Here is a 17,618-nt window from a genome sequence, read left to right on the forward strand (position 1 = left end):
TATTATTTAAGGAAAGAGGACTGCATTTCTGAAGGTTCGGAGAAGATGCTGTCACCTTATAGTTACAACCAAAGTACTGTTAGGATGATCTTTTAAGGAGATGGCAGGTAGAGTTCTCTCCCTCCCTCCCTCCCTCTGTAGAGTCCTGTAGGTGCGGTTCCGCACACCATGAACTTGCAGCTATACAGGTGCAGGCCCCATCACTTACTCTATGGACTCTTTGAGACCCAGCAAGCCTTCAGGGTGAGTCTGATTCAGGCTCCAGTCACACTGCCAGTGCCATGGGCACAATAATCCGAAGATGCTTTGGAGATGGTCCTTTGGCAGTGCTTGAGTACAGCACTGTTTGCCGCTTATAAAAAAATCCAGTTTCAAAAAGAAAAAAAGAATTCACTTTGATTAGAGCTTTACCTGCCGGGCTACAAGTGGAGTTATTATAAATCAAGGGAGTAGAAAGGAAATTATGCTTTTATTTTACTTTTTTTTTTTTTTTTACCGGTTCTGGGGCTTGAACTCAGGGCTTGGGTACTGTCCTTGAGCCTTTTTGTGCTCAAGGCTAGCTAGCGCTCAACCACTAGAGCCACAGCACCATGTCTGGCTTTTTCGAGTAGTTTACTGGAGATAAGAGTCTCACAGACTGGCTGGTTTCGAACCACGATCCTCATATCTTAGCCTCCTGAGTAGCTAAGATTACAGGTGTGAGCCACGGACACCCGGCTAATATGCTTTTTATTTTTAGTTTTATTTATCTTTTTTTTTTATCAGGTACGGTTCTCCCCTGGGGTCATCTTGCTGTGAATTTCTAGGTGGACGGATGGTGTGTGTGTGTGTGTGTGTGTGTGTGTGTGTGTGTGTGTGTGTGTGTGTGTGTGTGTGTGTAGGGGTCTGGGGATGGGCCTAAGAAGGCAGTAGAAGAAGGTCTTACTAACTTTGCGCAGGGATGGTCATGGGCAACTCTCACCTCTTAATCTGGGGACACACGTGTGGGAGAAAAAGCAAGCCTGCACTGCTGTTACCAACTGCCTTGCAGTGCAGACGGACGCCAGGCCGCAGGGCGACCTCGCACCTCTGGGTCTGGCCCTGGCACCCTCGCCCGCCAGCGCTCTTCTCGGGAGATGCCCGGAGCGCGGCCGCCGCAGCCTCCGCCTGCAGGGGTCGCCCTGGGAGCGCGGCCCGCCCCCTTCCGCCCCGGCGCCCGCCCCCGGCCCCGCCTTTCTCGGCTCGGCCCCCGCGCTGCCGGGCCTCTCCAGCCTCTCCTTGGCGCAGCCGCCTCCAAAGCCTGGAGAAGTGGAATCTCGCCGGCGCCGCCTGCCTGCGCGGGGCTCGCCGGGCCGCACTGGGCATGCTCAGTCCCGGAGCCCCGGCCGCTCTCAAGTAGGAAGCTGGTGCGCGGCTCTCGCGGCCGATTCGGGCGCTCGGAGGAGGGCGACGCTGGAGCAGAGCCGCTGGGCGCCGGAGCCGAGCCGAGCTGAGGCGAATGCCGTGCGCGCACCTGGTGAGTCCCGCTTTCCTCCCGGCCCTTGCCCGGGACTCGGGGAGTCACCCCAGGAAGGCTGGGAGGGACCCGGGCAGGGGCAGCGGCAGGCGGCCAGTGGCTGCGCGTGTCTCCCCCGCGGCTGCTCCTCTTCTCTCGGCCCCAGGGCTACGCGGTCCGCGCCGCCGCCCAGCCGCAGCCCCAGCTGCAGCAGCTGCGGCCGCATCTGCAGCCGGCACCCGCTGCGGAGTCCGTGCGCCCTGCGCCCGCGCTGCAGGGCCGGCGACTGCGGGCTCCCTCCTGGACTGGCATCCCTCCGCCGCCCCGGCTCGCGGGGCCTGGGGTCGGAGCGGTGCGCCCGGGAGGGGACCGCGGGGGACCGGCGAGGGTGGCGCGGGCGGCGGAGCGCGCACACCCCCTTGCCCTGGCACCGGCCTCCGCCGGGCGGCGGGGCTGTGCCTCCCCGAGGCAGCGCGCGCCTGCCTGGGACTTGGACGCCGCGCTCGCTCCTCCCGGGGCGCGGAGCAGCTGCCGAGAGAGAGAACGGGGGGAAAAGTTCATTCCCCCCTCGAAGGCACACAGCGTTTGCACGGGAAAAACGTCTGTGCATAGGGGCCCGAATTAGGGAAGCTGGCCACTGGGTCCCCGAAGCCCTTCTGCTGCACGCCCGGCCGAATGGAGGGTGGAACGCCAGAGATGACATTTGTGCGACGGAGGAGGGGATGCGTAGTCTCATAGAAACAATAAAAGGTGGTCTCACGTCGGTGAAGAAGTCTAGAAGCAAGAGGTCGTGGGGCAAAAGGCCTAGGGGCATGAATTAAAAATAATTGGAGAAATCAGACAGAGTTGGGACCGTTTTGGAGACAAGTTTTGCACAGTTTTAGAGCCACGACGGGTCACAATCTTTTCCTTTCCCTTTTTCTTTTGACGGGATTGAGTGATTGGAGGGAGCCGAATTTGAGAAAATTAGGTCATTGTGAAAGATCTAGAAGACCAGGACTCTTAGAGGGGTTAGTTGTCAGAAGTTCTCAGTCCTTGGTTTTACATTGTGCCTGATGACTTAAGGGACAAGAATTCTCATAAAATGATATCAGCAGTGACATTTGAATTTCAAGAAGGAAACTTTGGGAGGGCGTCTGGCATTATTTGGTCATTTGTTCTTGACAAAAAAAAGTGGCATCTGAATTTGCTCTGAAATCTTTTACTCTTTATTTTTCTTGTCATGCATTTGAATTACAAATCTTGTTCTCAAATGGCTATGTTATCTAAATTTGTGTGGTTGGCCTTTAAGAACTCCTGAAGCAGACAGAACCCTGGAAGGATGAGTTCTTTATGAACTTAGGCAGCTGGTATGGCCTTGTTTTCAATTTGTTGAGTGAAAGCAGAATTGTTCAACAGTTTATCAGTACTTGCAGGATCCTGGGAAAGACATCCTTTTGAAAGGATGACATTTGACTTAGGATAGGGACCCTATAGGCAGAGAGAATACAGGTGTCTGTGAGGGGCGGGGGGGGGGGCACCACAGGTGTAAGATTTCTGTTACAGACCAGGTGTTATTGATGTACAAGATTACTAGATGAATCCAAAAATTCCTCATAAACTGTGACCTTAGGTATGTGCTCAGAGCCTTTGAAAAAGGACTCAGGTTGAAACACATTTCCAGAGAAGATTCCTTTCAGTCCTTCTTCAAATGGATACTTTAAATAATTCACCTCAGAGGAGTCAGTAAAACCTTATAAAGTGGTACTTGAGAAAGTTGAGGAGATAAAATATAACAGCCTTGTGTACTTAGCTGGAGTAATAGCTGGCTACAATGTTATTTGGGAAAAGACCAGTAAATATTGCAAGAAACCACATATGGAAACATATAATACTTTAAAACTCTTACTTTTTTTTTTTTTTTTTGTCATAGGGCTTGAACTCTGGACCAGGGTGCTGTCCCTGAGCTCTTCAGCTCAAGGCAAGCGCTCTACCAGTTGAGCCACAGCACCACTTCCAGTTTTCTGGTGGTTTATTGGAGATAGGAGTCTCAACGGACTTTCTTGCCCAGGCTGGCTTTGAACTGTGATCCTCAGATCTCAGCCTCCTGAGTTGCTAGGATCATAGGTGTGAGCCACTGGTACCTGACTAACACCCTTACTTTTTATGTAATCTTTCAACTTTTTGATACTTTTGTTTTGCCATCAGAAAGCAACAAGCAACACTGATTACAAACATTGTTTACAGTAAAAATTCTTGGAAGTCTTGCAATGATACTAGAATAATGTTATGTTAGTTACCCTGATTACTGATGATCTAAACTTAATCTTTTAGGAAAATTGGAATCTTGTGTGTCTACTTTTTTTTAGTTACACTTTAAAAATAGATAATACCCTCATGACATAACATCTTAAGTTAGATCTTAGGAAAGTATTAAGTTACCACTAGTTATGTGGATAATCCTTATTTTCCTACCCTGGATAAAGAAACAAGAATTTGTTGAATGGTTATTATATATCAAGAGTCAAGGCTCGAACTCAGGGCCTTGAACGCTTGCTCAGCTTTTTCTACTAATGCCTGCCACTCTACCACTTAAATCACATACCTTCACCTCTGACTTTTTGCTGATTGTTTGTCAGGCTGGCTCTCATATCTCAGCCTCCTGAGTAGCTAGGTTTGCAGGCGTGAACCACTGGCACCTGGTAGATGCTAAATTCTTAACATATATTATCTTACATTGTCAGCATTTTTACATGCATATCAGTTTCCTAAGAAACATTGTACCCCTCAAGGGGTGGGCATTCTTCATTTCCCAGCAATTTTTCACTTTAAAGTTTTATGTTATAGGAGAATACTTTCAATTCCATTATTATTCACCAAGTATTCTCTTGCAAAAACATCTTTAATTTGTTATTTAGGATTAGATTTGATAGGAACAGCATGTTTTCAGAATGATTGGAATGCTTTTAAGAAGCTTCCATTCATATTCTCAAACCATTTTGTGTTCATTTACTTCCAGCAATGTTGTAGTACTAGCAAATAAAATTAATGTAAGGATGATAAACTTAAATTACACGTTTTAATATTGAAGTGTTATTAGTGTACATTCTGTAATGCTGATGTATGTTGATAGCATGTCTTTGGCAGAAATGGCTTGTCAGACAGAGTGATAGACTATAATAAGGGCCTGGGTTTTGGTGGAAAGAGCACCAGACAGGGACACCAAAGAGTTACCTCCTGGGTCTGTTTCTTCCATTACTTTAATTCATTCACAGTGTGACTTTGGAGACCTCTGGGGCCTCAGTTTCCCCATCTGTACAATGAGAGAAGTCCCATACAGTGCAGCCTCTGAGTGTTTATTGGATCCTTGTCCTAGTCCCCAAGTCTGCGATGCAGCCATTGGGGGAGAGAGGGCTATGAAGCAGGGGTTGAGACTGATTTTGTTTCTCTGACTCTGGACTCAATTTTGTTCACTACCCTTCCCTTTCTGGCCAGTTCCTACCTCTTTTTGAGTTTTCATTCACAATAAAACTTGTCACAAATGAACTCTATGTGGTCCTGCAAGCCTATGTAAGAGATAAGGCAGTGATTAGATTTGGGTAGAGTGCACTAAACATTTGAAACTTTTATAGCGTCTTCCAAAGGAGAGACTTTCTGTTTTGGACTCATAAATAAGCTAAGAAAGCTCTCTGTGCTACCAAGGAGGGCATCATCCTATGTTTTGGTTACTGGACCCACTCGTGAAATTTTAGCAGGCATTTCCCATGTTTTATTCTTTGTCTTCTAACCTTGATTAGAAGTTCAGCCCTTGATCTCTGAAATGTGATTATCATTGTTGCTTAATGCCAACATAGACTGGGTAGGTGGCCTGGTGGGCAGCTGCAGCATCAGGAGTAATGGGTGCTAGAAAGTGTCTACCTAGTGTCATGAGCTCTCCCCACTCCTGGCAAACTGGTGATGGTACAGAGTGCAAAGGAACCCAATTCCGGTAGTTTTTAAAAAATATTATTATTTCATATTGCTTCCATTTGGGGTTTTTATTACATGTTGCTTTCAGGTTGCTCCCAAAACAAAATATCATTGATATTTAAGTGAGGTGGGTGAGTAGCTAGATCTGTTCCACCTTTTATGTGATTGACTATAAGTACATAGTGACTCTAGTGTCTAACTGGTACCAGGGTTCCTGAACTTCCATTAGCAATGGGGGCAGTAACCCCGAACACTTGACCTCTAAGAGAGGAAGGGTACAGGGGCGAAGATCATTCCCATTTGGCTAACTGGTCCAGTAACCCCGAACACTTGACCTCTAAGAGAGGAAGGGTACAGGGGCGAAGATCATTCCCATTTGGCTAACTGGCCCAGTAGGGAGCCTGGCACAGTTTAAAAGACATTGGAGGGGCTGGGAAGGTGGCCCAGTGGTAGAGTGCTTGCCTTGCATGCATGAGGCCCTGGGTTCGATTCCTCAGCACCACATAAGCAAAAAGCCGGAAGTGGCGCTGTAGCTCAAGTGGTAGAGCGCTAGCCTTGAGCTGAAGAGCTGAGGGACAGCGCCCAGGCCCAGAGTTCAGGCCCCACAACCGGACCCAAAAAAAAAAAAAAAAAAAAAAAAAAAGACATTGGAGTCTTTGGATATAGAGTTGTAAGAGACATTTTCTTTCTGTATTGTCTTATTCCATGATGTTTGTATCTTCTGTAGTCTTCTGTAATGGGTATACATTATTTTCATAATTAGGAAAAAAGTCCCAATGTATGGTGTATGGGTATATAAAACATACAGATTCATAGAGACAGAAGGAGAGAGAATAGGAAAAAAAAAACCCTAGTAGTTATGGAGATAAGCATGAAAAGTTTTCTTTACTTTTTGCTAATGACTTGACAGTGGTTATAAAAATAAAGTTAACCATTCTCTCCTTTGCTTCTTGTGGAAATGTTGCAGAGTTTTGTCTCCTGGGCAGTACCTGCAGTTTCTGAAGTTTAGCTGTACTTATTGGCAACTATGCTTTAGGAATGCTTGGGTGGGAGGAAGTGTGGCTTTGTTATTTTTAGTTAACTAAAAAATGCAGTTTTGGAAGTGTGCTAGAAGTGTGCAAGTTACAGGAATGAACTGGAAGGATTTGCAGAGTTCTGGAGAGAAGGGTTGCCATTGCGACAAAGCCTTGGCATTGTCTGTTGGTATAGGAGGTGGCATTTCCAAAAAGACACCAGATTTCCAAAGACTCTAGTAAGTGTCTGGTATATGGAAAGCACAATGCTAGTAGACTGGAGGGTTGTTATCTGATGGAGAGATTTTCCCCATCCTTACCACAATGCTAATGATGACAGTATAGTTCATTGGAGTTCAAATGAGAAGATAGGCCCTTTTCTCTGAGATTATACCCTTTTGAGTTTTGGGTAAGATTCTTTTATGAAGTGACAGGAATATTTTCATTTGGCAGCTTAATGGTCCATGAAATTGGTAAGTCTGAGAATCTGGGCCTGAGATGTAGAGCACCCTGCCCTTGGGATTGAGTTAGTAGTGGAGACGAGGCCAAAGTGTGAGATTGTGGGTGGGCTGCTGGTGCCCTGGGGCCTTCTAGGAATGTAGAGGCACCCAGGGTCCCAGGAGCTATGAAGGAGCTAATTTTGAAAGTGCCCTGGGAACCAGTGAGCATTTTTGAATTATAGCCTAGGAATGACAAGGCAAATGCCAAGATGAAAGATGAGGGTCTTACAAGAGCAGAAAGGGCATTCGAGTGGCTGAAATGAGACTTTCAGCAGTCAGGCTTGGAGATGGATGTAGCTTGGCATTTGTTTCTCAGCATCCTCTTTCTGCCCAGACAACATGCTCTAGCAATTCAGAGTTGGTGATTCTAGGAATTGTTGTTGAAGTCAAGGCTGCAGAACCAAGACATGTATGAGAGCCTGTTTGGTCTGAGGGTTGGAAGCTTACAATATCATGCCTTCTAGGGTGAGCCTAGAATGCTAGAGAAAGTCTAAGAATGATTTACTCATGGGATTGCTGTTTTTTTTACCTTTGTTTCAGTTATAGGTGATACTTTAAGAACATGTTCTAGTCATAGCTACAGCTCACAGATTGTAATAATATTAGCAGTATTGTAGAACTTTTACTTTATGCTAAGAGCCTTATAGCTTTTCATTGCTCTGTCAGATTCTTTCCAACTCTGTAGTATCATTTCTGTTTTAGAGATGAGAAAATGGAGGTCCTTTGTACTAAAGGCTGCACAGTGAACAACCTGCTTGCCTGGATATGTAATCAATACAGAAGAGCCCATGGATTGCTAAGCAACTGACAGGATGAAGAACTTACATTTATTAATTAAAGGGCCAATTTGTGCCTGGTGCTATACAGGAAACACTTCCTTTAGTCTTTTGGGATACTCCCTTCTGTGTGTGTATGTGTGTGTACATGTGCTTCTGCACACGTGCATGCGTCTGAGCATTTTTGAGGCACAACTCTACTTCTAGCTTCTTGGTAATAATTGGAGATGAGAGTCTCAGGACTTCTCTGTCTGTGCCTCACCTTAGCACATGATCCTCAGATCTCAGCCTTCTGAGTGGCTAAGATTTCAGGCATGACTTATTGGCACCTTGCTGGGATACTACCTTCTTATGTACTGTTTTATAGGTAACAAGATTGTATTTCAGAAAAGTTAAAAGGACTTGCCCAGGCCCTACAAGTGTGAGAGATTTTCTTTTCTATCAAGAGCTATTTGTGTCTTTATAACATCATTATGGACCATATAGGCAGACAGATCACTAGCAACTGATGAGAGTCTTTACATATTTGTCTTGTCATGAACCAAATGCTTTCTCAGGCCTGTGGCCTGTAAGCCAGAGGTTCCCTACCTGTGTTCCTCTTGTTGTGCCTTCTACTCTATGAACCTTTGTAATTTCAGTGTTTGTCCATTTTTCTGCCTATTCCATGGTGGAGCTATTTGTTCTGCCTTGTGGCTCCAATGTGCATTTTCCTCTGAACACAAATTGAGGAGTAGTATCTAAATGCAATTTCCAAATATGTCTGAAAGGAATCTGTCTGGGCAGACTCCAGTCTAGAACATTTCTGTTTTAAAATTCAAAGGAATCTGATTGTCACGTGCCAGAAATGTGGCAATGTTGGGAGATAGAGGCTCTGGTGAGGTTTCTCTAGGCTTTCCAGCAGCTGCATGGCTGGCTTGAGACTTCTGGCTGCTAGAGTAAGGAGAGAAGACCCTAATAGGCAAAGTGTGGCTCCTCTTCTTGGGAGCCTTTGCTTGATTATTGCTGCTGGTTCTCTTCTTATCCTAATTGAGTTTCTCAAGTAGACTTTGTTTGACTTTTTTTTTAGAGACACTGGGATTTGAACTCAGGGCTTGTGCTTGCTTGCTAGGTAGGCACTCTACCACTCACTAAGCAATGCCTCCAAGCCCCTTTTTGCACTGGGTATTTTGAGATAGAGTCTAATTCCCCCCCCCCCAGGGGGGGGGCGGTGCCTGGACTAGAATCCTCCTATTTTATGCACACTGCTATAGTTGAGATGACAGGTACACTATTGGATGGCACGGGGGTCTTATGAACCATGGCCTAGAACTGTGATCCTCCATATTAATCTCAGGTTTTTAAATAGGGTTGTAGTTGTAAGCCACTGTGCTCAGCCTCTCTGTCCTGACAAAAGTTAGTTAAGCTGCCACACTGACTATCTGGATTTGGTGGACAGTACTGGTTGTGGGTGGAAGTGTGTAATGTGTAAATATGAATTTCCTTTGTTGGGTTCCTTTCTGAGTGAAGTAATACCGTTAAGTTTGTGGCCATAACTGAGGCAGGATGAGAACTGACTCGGGGCCTACCTGCCTGGAGAAGCACTGATTCAGCTTTGGACTCTTCATGCTATCCTCCTTTTGAGGTCATTCGTGGAGGGAGATTTTCATTTGGTGACACCTAGACATCTCAGCTTCATGTTCATTCCTTTGTGCCACAAATGTTAATTGAGTACATGTGCCAGACATTGTGCCAAGTTTGGGAAGACAGAGCACTGGTGACAAGAGCTTCAGTGGAAGTACATATGTGAGGTTTTGTGGGAATGGAAGAGAGGGAAGAGACCACTGCTCCATAGGAATAGGACCTTATAGAATAGGAGCTAAGCAGGTGTATAAAATCTCTCTTACAGAGCTACTTGAGCTGCTTTTGTCTCCATCCCTACTTGACTCTTGTAGCCTAATGTTTTTGGCTTTGGTTTAGTTTTTGCTCTGTTCTTTCTACTCAGTAGTGAGGACTGAACCCAGGGCCTGCCTTCCACAAGCTAGGCACAATCTCTACTACTTGAGCCACAAGACAGCCCTGTAGCGTATTTCTTCTCCTACACCACTTAGGACATGCCACTTTCAGATCTCTTTGACACTAGTTTTCAAAGGGAGCAGTTTTGCCCCTGAGGACAGGTTTGATATGTCTGTAGCCATTTTGTCATGACTGTGAAGGGAGGATTATTGACATCTGCTAAGCTGAAGGATGCTGCTGACCATCCCACGATACAGGCACAGACTAGCCCCAGAGAGAGGTAGAGGGTTTTGTTTGGTGGTTAAGAGCTAGGCTCTTAGGATCTGCTCTGCAATTAGTAGCCTAGATGACCACAGACCACATAATTTCACTTGGACAATGGAATTGCATGGTGTCTCACTTTCTTAATCTACAAATAGGAAGATTAATGATGCCTACATGAGATGGTTATGAAAAAGATTTCATATCTATATATATTAGCTTGGAATATATATAAGAACTTGGAATGTTACTTGCCTTGAAGCAATACCTAAATCATTATTATTAAAGAAAACCTTTACTTTTGATCAAAATGCCTTAAGTTTGTGTATTTCTGGGTAGCCAGGCCTGTAGCAGCACCTTTCAGTGTGCTTGGGTATAAGAATTGGCCATTGTTGTTGGGTTTCTCTAGATCTTTGTCTATTGTTTTTGTTTTTTTGTGTCCCCCCCCCCCCATGGTTCCTGTCTCTTGATTCTAGGGCTTTCAATAGTTTTACTACCTTTCATCCTTTCCCTCCCCTCAGGGACCCACATTTATGCCCTTCCTGAGTCTCCCTGAGCATTATTTTTATGTTTTTCCCTAGCTCCATCTATTTTGAGAATGGTGAGAAAGCGGGAAGAAGGTCAAGGGAGATGTTGAATTATTTCCTGATTGTCACAGCTTCCTCCTCTACGAAATTCAGGATGGAATGGCAGAAGGTGTTGCCACTTGAAACTCTTCTCTCTCTACCCACCAGCTCCATCTACCCAGTTCCACGCCTACTACTTCCAAAATACTCTGTAATTGGGTCGAAACATTACTTGCCTGCCAGGAATCATTTCTGAAAATCAAAGCAATGACACAGACTTGAGGCTCTGCAGAGCTACACACACACACACACACACACACACACACACACACACACACACACACACACACACACACACACACACACACACACACACACACACACACACACACACACACACACACACACACACACACACACACACACACTAGAATTATCTTTTTTCACTTATAAAAGTGACACACACACACTCACACACACACACACACACACACACACACGAACTGTGTCTTTTTTCACTTATAAAAGTGCTCAAACTGCCGGGCGCTGGTAGCTCACGCCTGTAGTCCTAGCTACTCAGGAGGCTGAGATCTGAGAATCGTGGTTCAAAGCCAGCCCAGGCAGGACCGTGAGACTCCTATCTCCAATAAACCACTAGAAAACCGGAAGTGGCGCTGTAGCTCAAGTGGTAGAGCGCTCGCCTTGAGCTGAAGAGCTGAGGGACAGCACCCAGACCCAGAGTTCAAGCCTCATGACCGACAAAAAAAAAAAAAGTGCTCAAACTAAGATATTTTCTGACTTCCCATAGAAAGCTGAGTTTTTGTGGATGTCATTCAGCAGATCAAATTTACTCTTCAGATTTTAGAACATAATTGATTTGGAATGAGTTTAATTTCTTGATTTGGATGGGATCAACAGACTAGAGGAAATTAAGTTTGGTTGTTTTAATATCTTCTTCACAACATGGTTCATTGTTCTTCTGAATGAGGACAGTTTCCTCACCATTATCCTAGGTTGTCAAGTTCCATTCATTCTGTTTGGTTTCCCAACAACTGGTTGCTGTTCCAAATGTTGCGTCTGGAAATTGACCAGGATGGCCAGTGTCACTGCCTGCTTGGAACTCTCAGTCTATATAGCAAAGTGGATAGCTAAAGAATGGATCATAATACAATCTGAAGGCTGTTATCAGAAGCTCTTAGTGCTACCCAGACTGGCACCTCCTCTTGGATGTGTTGGAGTGCATCTGGTAAGGCTTGTAGGAATAGGAGAGTTGCTCAGTTCATCCCACAGTGCTTGCTATCTGTATCACTGGGGTTGTTTAAAGCACCTGAGACTTCAGCTCCTGCAGGGAGCCCTGATGTTCTTGACAGCCGGCTATCCACCCTTTTAGGGGTTTCTTGTTGTCTTCAGGGTGAGGTTCCAGCTCCTTGGCCCTACATTTGATACTTCTTGGTCTGCTGCCCACAGCTTTAGTTCTTCAGTCTTTGTTCTTTCAAGTTTCTTTGGCTTTGAGCTTTTATCCTTTGTTCTCATCCTCCGTGGCCATCCTGATTTGTTTAATTTTAAGTCCTCCTTCTTTTGAAGGACACTTAAGAGAAGAGTCCCTTAATGCTTTCACCTACTTGTGTGCCAGAATCACCTGAGGGCTTGTGAAAGCATACCCTGTAAATCCCAGCCTCACCGTTTCTGATTCCGTAGCTTTGTGGTGTGATCCGATGCAAATTTGCATTTGTAATACTTTTCCAGGTGATCTTGCTTCTGCTGGTGTGCTGACCATACTTGGAAGGCCACTGGTGTCTGTGATTACCCAGGATAGAGCCATGGGTTCTTCCGCTAGCTCCCATTATGGGTTCCCACTGTCCCACGCATTGCCCCTCACTGTCCTCGGATGGCATTCACCTCTCTCACTTCTCTTTGGGTCTCTCAGTACCTTCAGGGTTGGGCTTGCACATCTTCTCTTTGTTCTCATGATTCAGACATCCTTCAGTATGTGTTTGTTGAAGGAGTATAGAAATAAAAACAACTTTATTGTGGGAGGAAAGAATAGAGATCCCTCCAGAATATTTTTGGACATCTCCCCTCCTCCTCTTCTTGGGAATTTATCCCTAGATATGACAATATATGCACACTGTATGATGTTGGTGAGGTCAGTATGACTTAATTTGCAAGTCAGTTAGCTTTGTGGTTTTGGTTCCAAATTCCAGGAAAGCCTAGGAGAAAGCTCACTTTAAGAACATTATTGTTTCTGGAATGGCTCAAAATGGTTTAGTTTCCATGTAGTGGGTCAATGTGACCAATGTGACCCTCTACATCAGAAGGAAATGTGTATAAAGGAAGTACAGATGTCATTGAATCCGGCAAACAAAGCATGAGCATGACCTCTCTATTTGAGTACAACAAACCATACTGAATTGAAATTAAATCATATTTAACTGGGGTTATGTACCAGATGTTTAACCATATCTCCAAGCGAGAGGGAGGGTTACTAGACTATTTAATTTGCTTATTCATTCTAGATATGTTTACTGAGTATTTATCCCATTGCTAGTACTCCTAGGGGTAAAAAATGAGAATGCCTAACCATTATGACATAAATAGAGGGCAGTAAATTATGAAGTAAATTGTGCAAAGTACAGTGCCTTAAGGGCTCCTTTAGACCAATTATCAGCATGGGTGACTATTGTGCTGAACCCTGAGTGGCTAGAAGTGTCAGCCATGTGAGGATTCCCAGGGAAAGAAAGGAGTTTGAAACTGGATTTTCTGAACCCAGGTTAAACCCAAGAGTTTTATATGACAAATCCAGCCATTTAACTCTACATCCTACATAAAGAGACAGGGTGAAGGGCAGAAAAGAAGAGGTTTGTTACATGGCATGGGTATGGCATGGAAAGAAAACACTTCAGTATATACTCAGCATTCTTCAGGGTGTAAACATGAGCTTTTGATTTTATAGAGCAAGAACTGGAGAGAGGCATGCAGAATGACATTCCCAGGCGCTGGTGGTTAGGGGTTGCCTGAAGTGGTCTGACAGCCATTGCGATAGGCTCCCTCAGGTGCCTCCTTGCTTCCATAAGAATCTGTGATGCATGGAAGGTGGTCCAGTCTCCTATGCAGCTCCTTCCTGGGTTCCAAGATGCCTGCAAAATGACTGCAGGAGAGAATGGCTTGGAGCAAAGGACATAGATACAAAATAGGAGTCTGTCTTTATCCTGCTCCTAGTTAATTCATGTTCTCACCCATGTAAGGAGCCCCAGTATAGCTTAGTGAAAAGCAGCTTTTATGCACCCCTTGTAAGTTCAGCCAGAAAATGGTTATTAATTTATTGTCGGTCGTGGGGCCTGAACTCTGGGCCTGGACACTGTCCTTCAGCTCGTCAAGCTCAAGGCTAGTGCTCTAGCACTTTGAGCCCAGTGCCACTTCTAGCTTTTTCTGCTCATGTGGTGCTGAGGAATTGAACCCAGGGCCTCATGCATGCAAGGCAAGCATTCTACCACAGAACCACCTTCCCAGCCCCACAAGGGCCTCTTTTAAAACCCCTTCTTCAGGAAGCCCGAGGCTCCTACAGTCCTGAAGACTGGGTTGCTGTCAACATTTTATTGTGCCTGCTCTTCAGGTCTCAGTTCTGACCTTGTTTCTATGACTTCCGTCACAGTGTTTCCTAAAGTGTGTTCATAGGAATCTGAGTTATTGGAAATATATTAGGAATAAAGATTTCTGTCATCAAGCCCAGAAAGAAAACTGCATTCTTTAACTATTAGCATATTCAAGAAATCCTATTGAAAAGAACTGTTTAACTTCATTGAAGCCAGCATTTGACCGTGAGTCCTTTTTGCATGGTACCTTCTGAACAAATGTTTTTCAGTGCACATCTTAGAGAACAGGTCCCATTGGTCCCGCCATGCCATAGCTAACAGTGTTTCACACATTACAGCCTAACATTCTCCCTGTCCCCTCCTCCTTTTCATCCTCCTGTGGCTTTCTGATCTTTGTAGAGAGCTGCAGGATGTTGGTTTTCTCATGTTGGTTTTCCTCAGGCCTTGCACTCAGTTGATCAGTCCTGGTGATTTGGGTTCAGAGAGAAATGGCTTTTAGAGACCAAGAGAGCTTTGCTTAGGTGCTGCTTGCAGGGAGGACCTGACTTAAATGTCATGTGGGTCTTATGGTGTTCAACATGTCTTTGCTTTATTTAGTTAACTTAATGAGTAGTGGTTTTTGACTTGAATTGTTCCAATTAAAACTTCATTCCATCATATTTGGGGTAGATAAACATTGGATGTTGATTGATCCTAAGTGGAAGTAGGGAAGAAGAATGACTGTTGTTGTTAAGGACAAGGACTGTTTGAGAAAAATGACCCAGACTGGGGTTTTGCTGATATTCTGGCTGGAGTTTATTTATTTATTTACTTAGTTTCAACCAGAGTGCTGAGAGGGAGATTGAACCAAGGGCTTCACACATAATAGGCATACCTACCACTGAACCATACTTTAGCCTTGATGTTTTAGAATCTTAATCACCACTTTAAAGTATGACTTTGGATTTACTCCCATTTGCAGTATGTTTAGTTTGGGGCTTTCCTGAAGTCAGCAGGTGGTTTGGGTCTGTCTTTTTGAAGATATTTATTCTTTGTTATCTGTATAGGTCTTGTGGGCATAGCAAAGTAAGACATGGTGAGGAGAGGTAAACTGTATGAAAATTTTCATTTGTAAGAAATCCTGGAATGAGCCTTTTTACAAGAACATTTGTGTTGGGTTCTGGTGACTCATGCCTGTAATCCTAGCTACCCAGTATGCTGAGATTTGAAGATAGCTGTTCAAAAGGTAGCCTAAACAAAAGTCCGTGAGATTCTTGTTTCCAATTATCCAGCAAAATGTTGAAAGTGGAGGTGTACGTCAAGTGGTAGAGCTCCACTCTTGAATGAAAAAGCCATGCAAGAGCACAAGGTCGAGTTCAGTGCTGGCACCAAAAAAACAAACAAGCGCACAACAACAACAAAAAAATTGTTAAGGTAGAATTGTTAAGAAAAAGAGTGATAGATGCCGTGGTGTGTGCCTGTAACCCCAGCTACTCTTGGGGGAGGCATAGTTAGGAGTGACAGGGTAGTGAGACCTTAATCTGATAAGCAAACTGAAGGCAAAAAGGCTGGAGACGTAGCTCAAGTAACCGAGTACTTGAGTACAAAGTTTGAGGCCTTGAGTTCAAAGCCTAGTACTGCCAAGAAGAATAGCTAAGAGAGTAAAAGAGAATTTGGCTCTGTCCTCTGGTTGCTGAGGAAGCCCTTACTGTGCTGCTAATCTCTTCTGCTAGGGGCAGTTTCCAGAAACCTTCAGTGAGACTTAATGAAAAGAGGATGGGAAAAGTTGCAGAAACAGCTCACAAGAACCAGGTGTGGAACTTCAAAAAGGAGTAGGGCTGGAAGGCCCCAAAGAATACTTCTAGCTGTAGGCACTGAGACTTTGAATGTGTAGTGGGTGGTGTTTTGGGGTCCTCCAATTTGGATGAGCCATGATGCACAAATTAACACTCACAGCTCTTATTTGTGAGACTTAGCAATTGGGTCAATGTTGTTTTTTTTTAAATGCCCCCTTCTTTTTTCCTCCAGGATTGGAGGTTATTTCTAGCAAAAGAAATAAAGGAAGTCTTGCATTCCATGGACTTTTGTATCATTGTCTTATGATCAAAGTCATCCCCTGCTGACTTGCATTTTATTTCAGTTTAAATCATTTTCTTTTTATCAAGGCTAGATCCTGCTGTTATTTTACAAGCTGCAAGAAGAAATAAACAATAAGATGTAGTTTCATTGAATTTTTATCTCCTGACCCACTGGTTCTGAAAACATGTAGATTGTATAACAATAACAAAAGCAAGAAAACACCAATAATACTAAGAAAACCCCCCAAATATAGGAAGAATGTTCATTTGGGGTGTTATCTTTATTTCCTGTAAAGAAAACAGAGTTTTTGTTAGGTGATGTGCTGTTTATCCACAGAGAGATAAAGGGTTGAATGGATGGCTGCTTTCAGAGTTGATATAAATTTTTGCTTGCCATTTATTTTTGTATGACTGTTTGTGAAGGTGTTATCTTGCTTCTGTGGCAGCCATTAAGAAATCCTGTGCCATCTTGACAAGAGCATTTCTTTCTAGCTGTGAAACTCAGGGCAGTTTAACTAACTTAGCAGGAAAGCATGGTGCATTCAGGTTTTCATTAAAGCACTTTGCTTTTCTTTCATGAGGTTGACCTTGAAAGTTAATTTTTGAGATGCTTGGTAATATGCCATTTTGATAGATGGCTGTGTTGAATGAAGAGTGTGATGCTATGCTACCACTTGCTGTGATTGTAAACTGTTTGTATAAAGCTCAAGGTTAGAAGAGAGTGGATAGATATAGAAATATAGTGGTTCCTTGGGATTATGGATGATTTTGTTGACTTTCTCTTCTCAGATTCTTTAGTGCTTTCTAAAGATTCTTCAGTGCTTTCAGGAGGAAGAAAGGAGGCTTGAACGCAGAACTTTGTGCTTGCTAGGCTAGTGCTCTACCTCTTGCACCAAGCCCCCAACCTTTGCTTTCTATCCTTTCAGCAGTGAGTAAAGGTTGGAAGGAATCATTCCTGTGTGTTCATTTCTGTTTCACCTGAAAGATGGGCATTCAGGATATCTTTTCAAGGAGACTAATTAGTAGTAGAAGAGAATTACTATTAAACTTGAGTGATGTCAGCCACAAAAGTGTGATTCCACTTAGATGCAGTACCCAGGAGAGTTAGTTTAGAAGAAACAATAGAATGTTGATCACTGGGTTTGGGGCCAGGTTAATAGGAGGAGATGGGTTACTGCTAATGTGTTTAGTAGGGTTTCAATTGGGGAAAATAGGTAGATAGTGACAGTTGCAATCATCAGGAATCTGAGGAAAACTCATGATTTCCACAGTGTTTGCTGTGTTCAGCTTTGCCCCTTAGTACATCTGGAGTACATCTGGGCTCTGAGCTTTAAACTGAGTGAAGGAACCTGTGGTACCTCTCATTACCCACGTGATGCTGGCCTCCAAGTCCATGAAGTGAGTGAGTGACAGAAGACATCAGCCCACAAAGTCATTT

General features: G+C 44.3%; 1 protein-coding gene across 5 annotated transcripts in view; it reads left to right on the forward strand.

The window, feature by feature from the left end:
- The first annotated feature begins 1,287 nt into the window (after positions 1–1,287).
- Apbb2 (amyloid beta precursor protein binding family B member 2) overlaps positions 1,288–17,618 on the forward strand; it is a 280,610-nt gene continuing 264,279 nt past the window's right edge. For all 5 annotated transcript variants that reach the window (XM_070012606.1, XM_070012608.1, XM_070012611.1 and 2 more), the window contains exon 1: positions 1,288–1,495. The gene's annotated coding sequence lies outside the window, so the exon portion shown is untranslated. The remainder of the gene's footprint in view (positions 1,496–17,618) is intronic.

The sequence above is a fragment of the Dipodomys merriami genome, unplaced genomic scaffold, assembly GCF_024711535.1.
Source record: "Dipodomys merriami isolate MVZ:Mamm:240054 unplaced genomic scaffold, mDipMer1.0.p SCAF_9, whole genome shotgun sequence".
Classification (NCBI taxonomy): domain Eukaryota; kingdom Metazoa; phylum Chordata; class Mammalia; order Rodentia; family Heteromyidae; genus Dipodomys; species Dipodomys merriami.